Here is a 12089-nt window from a genome sequence, read left to right as displayed (position 1 = left end):
CCTGAACTGCTTTCTCTGGCTGACTCACCTCAGTTTCTCTCTGTCTCTTTGGTCCAGGGGCCAAATCACATCTCCATCCCTCTGCCCTGATCCTTGTTTTGGGCTCCTGTTGTCCCATCACCAGAACACAGCATGGATCTCCTGGGTGTTTGACAGGCATAGGTCAACTTGAGTACCTGCTAGCCTTGCCTTCTGGCCTAGGAGCCTCCTGAGACCAAGAACCATGTGTCCTTCACCCTCACTTGGTGCTAGCCCCCAGCAAAATGCCTGGCATGCCCCAGCTGAAGTCACTGTTACTAAGTGAGCATGGTCTAGAAAATGAGCCTGACCCACACTGTTTAATGAAGCCTTTTGTAAAGGTCCTGCTGTGCTGTAGGGAGCTGCACTGAGCAGGGGCCCATTTTGATCTCCAATGGAGCAGAAACAGCCAGAGCTGTGGGAGTCATGTAGTAAAGGAGACCCAGCCCTCTGGGAAAGAGGGCTGAGGTGCAGGGGGTTGCCCACTATTTGTCTATATTCAGAATCACCAGTGTGATGCACTAACTGCCAAGACCTCTTGGTACTCCCAAGATGCTAAGATTTCCTTGAAATGGGAATCTTGTGGCATCCCCTGAGTTCATCAGCCTGGCCCCCAACAAGACTTCTGGAAGTATCCAGAGAAAAATAAGGAACAACAACCACAATTCAAGAATAAGGTCCACTGGATACCCTCTTCATCAGACTCTTCACCCCTAAAATAGGCAGTACCCATCCTTCTACTACTAGATCTCCTAGCTTATACTATGGACACCGGCATGCTTGCTTGGTTCAGACTGTTTTTTGTCTCACTTCACCACTTTCAGTATTTATTGGGCTTCTTCTATGTGGCAGGCACCAATTTGATTTCTCCAATAAAAAGGAAGAAAGTCAGAATCACTGCCCCTGCAAAACTCATAGTCAACTATTATTAAGCACCTACTGAATGCCAGATGCAAGAACAGGAGTTAAATTGATTAGGCCCCATAATGTGGTAAAAAAGATAAGCACATATGCAAAGAAATGTAACATTATAGCATTGTAGCATAGCATGGTTGAGATAAACCTTGGCTTTGAGCAGAGTTCAGGGAACTCTCACATGAATTAGACATGAAGAAAGGATAGGAAGTGATGAGGGAGGAGGGAGAGGGAGAACGTGAAGGAGAGATAGGAAGTGGTGAGGAAGAGGGAAGAGGGAGAATTTGGATGGAGGGATCTTAGGGACCAAGTACATGAGATTCCAGCCTAAACTACTACTGTTGAGAGACTGGTAGGCAGCCTCATCCTTGGGTCAGAGGATTTCCTCAAATAGCAAAAACTGTGCATATTCCGGTCCATGTAAAATTGAGCAGTATTTGTATATAATCTATGCATGCCTTCCTTTATATATTAAATTATTAGATTACTTCACTTACAAAATGATATGCTGCATTATTGAGAGAGTAATGACATGAAGGTCTATCTATCCCTGTTAGTAAACATGTTTTTCGGAACAACTCTTGTTTTCAATTCATAGCTGATTGAATGTGGAAACACAGAGCTGGCAAATATAAGAGGCTGATGGTCCTCCATCAGCTCAGAGTTAGACAGAGAAGGAGGAAATGAACCAAGCTACAAATAAAATCAACAAGCCAGGCACCAAAGGCTCACACCTATAATCCTAGTTACTCAAGAGGCTAAGATCTGAAGATTGTGGTTCAAAGCCAGTCCAGGCAGAAAAGTCCATGAAATTCATTATCAATTAATCAGTAGAAAACCAGAAGTGGAACTGTGGCTCAAAGTGATAGAGTACTAGCCTCGAGGAGGAAAAAAAAAAAAAAAAAAGCTCAGGATCTGAGTTCAAGCCCCATGATTAACAAAAAATAAAATAAAATTAGTAATATACCCCACACACCATGGAAAAATGAGAAAGGCTCTCAGATGATGAAAAGTAATCATGTGCTTGGGAAAAAAGAATAAAGCAACAAAGAATGAACACTGAGAAAACTTTTCAATGCTAGTATTTGAACTCCCCTTCAAGGGCTCTTCCTACCACACTGAGAAAAGAGAGTAAGACTTGAGAGGATGCCACCGAGCTTCCGCCAACTGGATGTTGCAGGGATCTCCCTGGGAGCAGCAAGGACAGACTGTGGTTTGTGTTGTGTCAGAGGAGAGCTGGGAAGGAGCGGTGAGCATGAGAGATGAAGAGGGGCATGCCTTTCCAGGGTTCATGTATGCCCTGCTTACAATGAGCTCCATGTTTTCTGGGTCTAAACAGACACAAGGTGCTCCCTGGGAAGGAGCCCACTTGCAGCTCTCCAGCAGGCAGGAGCCTGGCAGTGGTGAGAGATAGATGTGGCCCACCTTGTGGTCTCTGATGTGGGGTTGCCACCAGCTCCTCCTCACTGTCACCTGCATCACAGCCACTGGCAAGGATGTTCAAACCATGATCCATATTTGCTTGTGCAGAAGTGGCTACTGGAGCTGGTAACTCACACCTGTATTCCTAGCTATTCAGGAGGCTGAAATCTGAGGACCATGGTTCAAAGCCAGGCCTGGCAGAAAAGTTCATGAAATTCTTATGTCCAATTAACCACTAAAAAGCCAGAAGTGAAGCTGGGGCTCAAGTTGTAGAGTACCAGCCTTGAGCGAAGAAGCTAAGAGACAGCACCCAGGCCCTAAGTTCAAGCCCCAGTACCAACACATACACGGGGGTTAGGGGCGGGGGGAAGAATGACATGGCTATTGGAGAAAATAGGGATGGAGACATCTTCACCTTGGAAGGAGGACCTAAGCTAGACACTAAGGCAAAATGATACCACAGGCATTCAAGAAAGGGCCATTCATGGCTGACAGGTGTGAGACATTTGTAACTCAGAGGTTTATTAACAACAGCAGGACTACAAAGCATTCCTCCCTGTCCATCTAACAACCAAAACACAAAAGAATTCCATACGTGTTAGCAAATACATACACAGACTGGTTATTTAGATAACCAGGATTCGTTTATATTTTGCATTAAGTCCTGAGTTTAAATTTTTTTAACTTCTATATTGTTCTTACATGCACTGTAGGTCCTACTGTTTTTGTACGGCATACAACACAATTCCTGAGTGTTAAACTGAAGTACAAGAATGCTAAGCCAGGGTCATAGGCTTATACCCAAGCACCAGCCCTGAAAATATGACAGTGTAACTGAATTTGGCAATATAATGATTATCAATAATAAATATGATTGTATTTTAAGGGCTAGCTAAATGCTCACTAGAGGGTTGGGAATATGGCCTAGTGGCAAGAGTGCTTGCCTAGTATACACGAAGCCCAGGGTTCGGTTTCCCAGCACCACATATATAGAAAATGGCCAGAAGTGGCACTGTGGCTCAAGTGGCAGAGTGCTAGCCTTGAGCAAAAAGAAACCAGGGACAGTGCTCAGGCCCTGAGTCCAAGGCCCAGGACTGGCAAAAAAAAAAAAAAAAAAGATATATATATAGTCACTAGAGTATTGGAGCTAAGCAATCTCATGGCATACACTTCGGTCATACAAAGAAAATATGATAAATATTGTAAAAGATGGTATGGTTAGGGTTATGGCTCTCAACTCTGGGCAGGCTAGTGTTAAAATTGATCATTAGTCTTTGGGTTTTTATGGTTGCTGTCAAGAAAATATATAATGCATCAATAAAATAAAACAAAAACTCATCTCCTACTGTGAAGTCAAGAAACATCTCTAGATTGACCTTATTTGGAGGAGAAAATAGAAGATTTTCTTAAGACCTCATGATTTCTACCACCAATACTTTCTCCTCAAAAAAAATACACTCATCATAAATGCACAATTGTATTAGAACATTCAGTATGATGAATTATACTTGGTCCAAGACTTAGTCATAAATTAATGGAATGTTCCAGAATCCACCTTGCCCCTGGTAGGTCACACCTGTAATCCTACCTATTTAGGAGGCTGAGATTCAAAGGAGGGTGAAGATTCAAAGCAAGCCTGGGCAAAAGAGTCTCCAATTAAACAACAAAAATCTGGACCAGAGGCATGCTTCAACTGAGCCAGCAAGCTGAGGGAGTACAAGGACTTGACTTCAAGCACTGACACAAGCAAAGTAAGAGTCATAATAATACCAACACCAATGTTAAAGAGTCAGTTGATATGATTATTTTATGACTTCTAAGATATACTTTTTCTAGTTATAACTATTCACACTCCTGCCTGAAAAATGAGAGAATATCTCATAGCAATCACACCAACACTAATTGCACATAGAATGGTTGGATAGTAGCATATCATTACAATATTGATTAGTATTGCTTTGAGACTATGTGATTTGAAAGATTTTAAGTCATCTATAGTTCTGTGATTTTCTAGTACTTGTCTTTCACTCACCACCAGTTTCAAGGCTTGAACAATTCCAGCTTTTTCTGTGTATGTGGTACTGAAGAATCGAACCCAGGGCTTCATGCATGCTAGCCAAGCACTCTACCACATTCCCAGTCCTCAGCTTTTTTATTTTGTGTTTTGAGAATTTTGTTTGTTTATTTTTTTCCTTGGGTTTTGTTTGGTTTATTTTGTTGGGCTTGGGTTTTTGTTTGCTTGTTTTTGTTTTGTTTTGTCTTGTTTGATAGGTCATGGAGCTTAAACTCTGTGCCTGGATGCTGTCCCTGAGCTCTTTAGCTCAAGGCTAGCGGTCTACCACTTTGAGCAACACTGCCACTTCCAGTTTTCTGGTAGTTAACTGGAGATAAGAGTCTCATGGACTTTTCCTAGTTGGGCTGGCTCTGAACCATGATCCTCAGATCTCAACCGCCTGAGAAGCTAGGATTACAGGCATGAGCCACCAGCACCTGGCTTGGCTTGAATTTTATTAAGACACAGTCTACGTAGCCCAAGCTGACCTGAAATTCAAGATTCATCCGCCTCACTCTCCTGCATGCTAAGATTAGCGGCCTCCACCACCATGCCCAGCTTGTTTTTTCTGTATTGTTTTTATGAACACAATAATAAGTTTTCTTAATGCTGTCTTTAGACTCCCTGATTGATTGCTTCATTTTCCAAGTGTTGGCTGGGTATGGTAGGGTGTGAGGCAGTGGTCTGAGCCCTGGAAGGAACAGAAGAAATGGCCCTTCCTCCCTCACAACTGACCCAAGTCACATCTGATAGATCAGATGATATTAGGAGGTCCATGTGCTGCTATGTGCTTTGCCTGGCACTGCTTAGGCGGTAACCCCACACAGTGAACTCGGAGAACAAGGCTCAGCTATGCTCCGGTACAGCAGTGAGGGAGGACTCACATACCCTGAAGACACACACACACCTCAAAGACACACACACACACACACACACACACACACACACCCCAAAGACACACACACCCCCGAAGACACACACATACACCCCAAGGACACACACAGCCAGAGGACACACATACACACATCGAAGACACATACTCCAAGGACACACACACACACCTAGAGGACACACACACACACACTGAAGACACACATACACCAAGGACACACACACATACTCTAAGGACACACACACCTTTTCCTTAACCAGCGATTACCCTAGCATGCTACCCCCTCCAAAACTTCTGCCCAGGTCAGTTGTTGACCTTCCATTTCATTTCCCAAGGATTTTACTCAAAGCTCTTACACACGTCCCTCTGTTGTAGAAAGCTCCAAGCAAGATCAAAACTTAAGCCTCAGAATGAGTCAGAGCAGGAGAGAATTGAAACATTCATATTTTAGCATAAACAAAAAGCAAATCAGAAGCAGGTTGTCTTCCAAAATAGCTATGATGCAGGTCCTGACCATAATAGGTCTCAAGGGCCAATCACATTCAAGACACCTCCCCCCACCAAGAATGCCAAACTTTCCTGTTTGAGCAGGCACAGAGCAACTTGGCAAAGGGGTCCCTCTGACATGACATGTAAGATTCCTTTGTCCCAGAGTCCCAAGACTTACCTCACACAAAACAAGTGTGTATGTGTGTGTGTGTTCATGTGTCTGTGTCTGTTTCTCTATGTGTGTGTTCCTTTTTATTCTGCTTCCTCAGTCAATTCCTATGAGGACATTGACCAAGCTTTGCCACCTCCTCTCTGCCTCTAACATGACTGCTCTGGCTCCATCCAGTGCTTCAGTGACATTGTTATCTGCATCCTTTACATGCCATGGGATGTCTTTACTGTTATCCCTGTACTGGTACCCAAACCTCACACCCACCCCTCCTGTGCCCACCTCCTCAGCTGTGCTCTCCCTCCTTATCTTTGCACAGTACACTGATGACTTCCCCTACTTTTCATGATGCCAGCCCTCTTTCACACCTCTTTCTTCAGCCCTCTTAGTCTCCTTAACAGATCCTTCTTTCATCCCCCTGCATTTTCTCCCTTACCACCATCCATGGCAATGTTGAGCGGGGCTGGCCTTCTCTTTGAAAGTGAGTACTGGTCCACTCTCCTTGTCATCCAAGTGAATGACACTTAAAGTATTTCTGTATCCTATGGCTTGGCCACAATGAGTTCTCACCCATCTAACCATTCTCCATTTCATCTTTCCAAGGACTATCTCTCCTGAGCTACCAGCTTTGTTCTGATCTCAATATGACTTGTAATTAATCAACCTCATTATATATTGGCAGCCCTTGAGGCCTTGGCTAGCTACACCACCTACCTGTCCTTTCTGGAATTCATAGCCAAGTCTGAATACTGCCCTTTCCAGAACCCTGTGTGCATCACAGCACCACAAATCAGCCCATGCTGACAGAACAATCTATTCTACTGTTTATGTACTGCATCCATGCTGGCCAATTTTGGCTTGTCAGTGTCAGTGCCAAATGTTCACCCTACATAGGTCTGTTTCTCCTTCCATCAACCACTTCTATTCCCAACCCTACCCCTTTCCTCAAAGAACCTGCCCTCACCAGCTCAGCCAGAGAGAGAAACTCATCCTCCAGCTCCAACTGATCAGATCCATGGGGGACATTTGCCTTAAGAATTTCTTATAGATCACCTTGTGAGAGAGCTGCTGGAAAGTATTAGCCACCTTACTGGAGCATATCATAAAACTATTGAGTGGAGCCTTCTAGTTGCCATGGCAACTAAAAATCCTCATACAGGCCCATGTGATGGGAATGAGACCTTACAAGGACACAATCTGCAGAGAGAGAGAACGAGAGAGAGAGTCTTGATCAAGATGGGAGAGCAGAGATCAGAGCGGAAGAAGCTACAGGACCCATTTTCTAGTTCCCACAGCATCAGCCTCTGCTTCCTTCCTTGGTCCTGAGTGTCCCCTGACTGTGTACAAAAAATATCCCACTTTACTTAAGCTAAGCAAGGTTTTGTGTCTTATCACCAAACCATCCTTAACTAAGACATCTTTCAACACAGCTGGCTAGTAACGCATCGCCCACTTTTTCCTTCTTTTCTTCTCCGGGCATCTGTTTGCCTGTTTCTATTGATGCTGTCTCAGAGCACACAGAGCCTCCTTTCTCCCTAGAACAAATGCTGCCTGGCTTCCTCCCAAAGAGAGCAAGCGGCAGCCCCATGGCTTAATCACACAACAGGTGAGCCAGGCCGTGCCAACGTTGACACCAACTTGCCTCAGACTTGCTCCAGTTCTCGGCCTGATGTTTTTCCCACCACAATCCCAACAACTTAGCTTCCTTTGTGGGATCCCCAGAATGTGCAGCACCTGTGACCCCACAGCAGGAGGCATTCTGGCCAGGAGGGCAGAGTCATGTGTGGGAAGAAGGGAGTGGGGCAAAATGTGTCCAAGTGAACATTCTTCCTCTCAAATCACTGCAAACTTCAGCAAAGAGATTAATGGTTCCCATAGCAACTGATAAGCTGGGAAGCCTGTGGAAGGAAGGCTATAGCATTTTCAAAACTTGTCAGGAGAAAGATACCTTCCTTGTGAGATATTTCATGCCACCACAAGCCAACACTTCACCTTTTAGCTTTGATGAAAAGTAAACTTTTTTCTTGCATGTTTTATGATGACTGAGTCATACACAGAAAATCTACTTTCATCTCTGAGTGGGCTTTCTGATTCTACTCTATTCTACTGTATCATAAGATAGAAAGTTCTTAAAGCTATTCTGGAATTCTTTTTTCCCCCAGTCCTGGGGATTGAACTCAGGACCTGGGCACCGTCCCTGAGCTTCTTTTGCCCAAGGCTAGCACTCCACCACTTGAGTCACAGCTCCACTTCTAGCCTTTTCTGTGTATGTGGTATTGAGGAATTGAACCCAGGGCTTCATGCATGATAGGCAAGCACTTTACCACTAAGCCACATCCCCAGCCCTATTCTGGAATTCTTCTATCCAGTGTTAGAAGAAAATTGTTTTATCAGTTTTGTTCCTTTACTCTTAGTGCCTGTCTCTGTCTCTGTCTCTGTCTACCTGCTTTCATGTCTGCCTGTCTATCTGTCCCTTCTTCCCTCCCCCATACACCCACTCTTTTCTACCCTTCATCTCATTATTCACTTTTCTATAAAGTACTAAATATTTAGTACACCTGGCCTTTAGTGTGTCATACCTCCCTTTGGGAGCATTCCAAATGAAAGGGACATGCTGTGGCAAGCATTCAGTTCTCACAAATGACAAGTACCTCCCCTCCTTTGGCGGACACACACAGCTTTAAGAGTCTGGAGTCACATTACCCAGTGCCTTCACCATTGCACTCCCCTGCCCCCTGTTCTTTCAGGAACTCCTGTTAGAAACAAAGATTCCACATTAGAAAGGGCAGACGCGTGTGGTTTTGTTTGGGGGTTCTGTTTAGTTTTTTGCTTGTTTATTTCATTGTTTGTGAATTTTGATTCTTTAGTTAACACATTAAAATGACATATATTTACAGGATACTATCTGAGATTTCAAAGCATGTGTATATTATGTAATGTTCAAATCAGGTTAAGCATATAAATATCCTCAAACACTTATCATTGGCATATGGTTAAAAAAAATCAAGGTCTTTTCTTCTAGCTTTCTGAAATGTACAGTATGTTATTGTTATCTGTAGTCATTCTTCTGTGTGAAAGCATCCTAGAACTTCTCTCTCCTATCTAACTGTAATGTGGGACCCCTTGATCAACTTCAGGTTCACTTTATTTTTCTGGTTAATTCGTAGAAATGATAGTAACTATAAATACAGCTCCTTGTTCACATTGGGTTTTTGTTGTTGTTGTTGTTTTGTTTTGTTTTGTTTATTGTCAGTTGTGCAGCTTGAACTCAGAGCCTGGCACTGTCCCTGAACTTTTTCACTCAAGGTTAGCACTCTACTACTTTGAGCCACAGTTCCACTTCCAGTTTTCTGGTGATTAATTGAAGACAAGGCTCTCACAGACTTTCCTGCTCAGGCTGGCTTCAAATTGTGATCCTCAGACACTAGGCTCCTAAGTAGCTAGGATTACAAGCATGAGCCACTGGCACCCGACCATACTGTTTTCATAATGTGAATTCAAAACTCATAATGATGGGGAATGTGATTTGCATTATATTTACCATCTTAGTCTGTTATGTGCTGCTACTACAAAATACCTGAGATCAAGAATTTATAATGAGGGGCTGGGAATATGGCCTAGTAGCAAGAGCGCTTGCCTCATATACATGAAGCCCTGGGTTTGATTCCCCAGCACCACGTATATAGAAAATGGCCAGAAGTGGCACTGTGGCTCAAGTGGCAGAGTGCTAGCCTTGAGCAAAAAGAAACCAGGGACAGTGCTCAGGCCCTGAGTCCAAGGCCCAGGACTGGCAAAAAAAAAGAATTTATAATGAGTAGAAATGTATTGGCTCATGGTTCCAGAAGCTGTCACAGCAGAGGGGGAAATAGAACAAAAGAGAGAGATGAGAGGGAAAGGGAAATTGCCTTGTATAAGAAACCCATTCCCCGGGCTGGGAATATGGCCTAGTGGCAAGAGTGCTTGCCTCATATACATCAAGCCCTGGGCTCAATTCCTTAGCACCACATATATAGAAAAGGTCAGAAGTGGTGCTGTGGCTCAAGTGGCAGAGTCTTAGTAGCATTGAGCAAAAAGAAGCCAGGGACAGTGCTCAGACACTGAGTTCAAGCCCCGGAACTGGCAAAAAAATAAAAGAAAGAGAGAGAGAGAGAGAGAGAGAGAGAGAGAGAGAGAGAGAGAGAGAGAGAGAGAGAGAAAGAAGACCACTCCCAAGATAATGGCTTCAATCTAGTCATGGTGGTCATGATTTCATGATTCAGATGCCTCCCCATCAGGCCTCATCTCCCATCATGAGGCGTAAGTCTCCATCCAATACACATTTTGGGGACACATTTTAATCACAGTACTTATCATACTTGGTTTAACATGATCACAATAAGGTATTGATATGAGAAAAAGAGGGATTGTGTAGAGTCATAGGCACCATTGCCTAGGTATCAATGTGCTTCTTTACTTACCATTGGTGGTCATGAGCTACACTATAATTCATTTTTCTGATTTTTAACTAATTGGGTTATACTTTTCATCTTTTGTGTTATATTGCCTTTCTTCTCTTCCATTTAGAATTTTTGTCTGTTTTAATTACACAGTTCACAGTTTTACATATCCAATAACATTTAAAATACAAACACTACAAGACAAACAATTTAATCAATGGGAATGTGTCAGCTTTCTGTCACTAAAGAAATATCTGAGATTATCTCCCCTATGGAGAAAATGTTTACTTGTGTCACAATTGTGGCAATTTCTATCCATGATTGATTGGCCCTGTTGCTTTGGGCCCAGGTAGAGTAGAGTGTCTAGCAAAAGCAGTGGGAAAATGACCGGGAAATGAGGAGAGAAGGGGCTGTATCCTCCAAAGGTACAACCCCTAAAGACAGGAAGACTTCACTAGGCCAATCTCTTAAAGTGTCCACCCCTTGTCAACAGTGCCAAGCTGTTTAACTAAGCCTTTAACATGGGCTGTTGGGTCATTCCAGATCTAACTGCAGCCAACAGTATGTAAGCTTAACACTTTTTTAAAAATAAAAACTATCAAAAGAATTTTTTGTTCTATTAGTCTTGGGGCTTGAACTCAGGCTTGGGAGCTGTCCTTGAGCGTTTGTGCCCAAGGCTACAGCTGTACCACTTGAGCCACAGCTCCATTTCCAGTTTTCTGGTCATTATTTGGGGATAAGAATCTTATGAATTTTTTTGCCAGGGATGGCTTCGAACTGTGGTCCTTATATCTCAGCCTCCTAAGTAGCTAGGATTACAGGTGTGAGCCATCAGCACCCAGCCTAAAATTTTTTTTAATATGGCTTTGTGTGTCTGTGTGAATGTGTGTCTGTGTGGGCACGCACTCACTTGCACATGAACATGCAAGTACTGGGGCTTAAACTCAGGGCCTCACACTCTTGTTTGGCTTTTTCACTTAAAGTTGGCACTGCACCACTTGACCTACACCTCCACTTCTGGTTTTATGTTGGTTAATTGGAAATAAGAGTCTTCCCAATTTGTCTGCCCAAGTTGACTTCAAACCACAGTCCTCACTTGTAATAGCCTGAGGTTTCTTGGAGGTGCATCTGCAGTCTTACTATCAAGCCAATGTTTGATTAAATCCAAACAAGAATGGTATTTCTTCTGCTTAAGCAAGCATGAGCAGTCCTATAGGCTGGCAGGGATTGAGTTAGGAGTTAAGAAGCTTGACAACCTATCAGGGCGCCACTGCTAGGAGAAGATATCCTCTGCAGATGTTGTTCATCTTCTTCTAATTCTTCTAATTCTCTGACCATCCAATCCTCCCCTGACCACCTCTTTGATGGAAAGAACCCCATTGAGAGCAAGGGCCTTGAGCAAATGATTTGCCCTGATTTTCAAACCTTGTTCCTCCAGTGAAAATTTTACTAAATATTTCCAATATATTGTTAATTGAAATCTCCGTTTTATAAAGGTACATACCAGCATTCAAGTAGGTTGGGGAAGCAAAGCTCCTGAGGGGAAGTTGGCACATCAACTGACTTTTCACTGACTGGATAACAAGGCATTGAGATTTTCATGTAGACCTGATGGGCATATCTTACTCTGGTTCTAGCACACCTCTTCTTCATAAGCTGGGCACAGGGAGTTAGCCACTGTAGTCTAAGAAAGAG

This window comes from Perognathus longimembris, chromosome 6, assembly GCF_023159225.1.
Source record: "Perognathus longimembris pacificus isolate PPM17 chromosome 6, ASM2315922v1, whole genome shotgun sequence".
Taxonomy (NCBI): domain Eukaryota; kingdom Metazoa; phylum Chordata; class Mammalia; order Rodentia; family Heteromyidae; genus Perognathus; species Perognathus longimembris.
The sequence above is the reverse complement of the archived record's forward strand: the minus strand, read 5'-3'. Positions refer to the sequence as shown.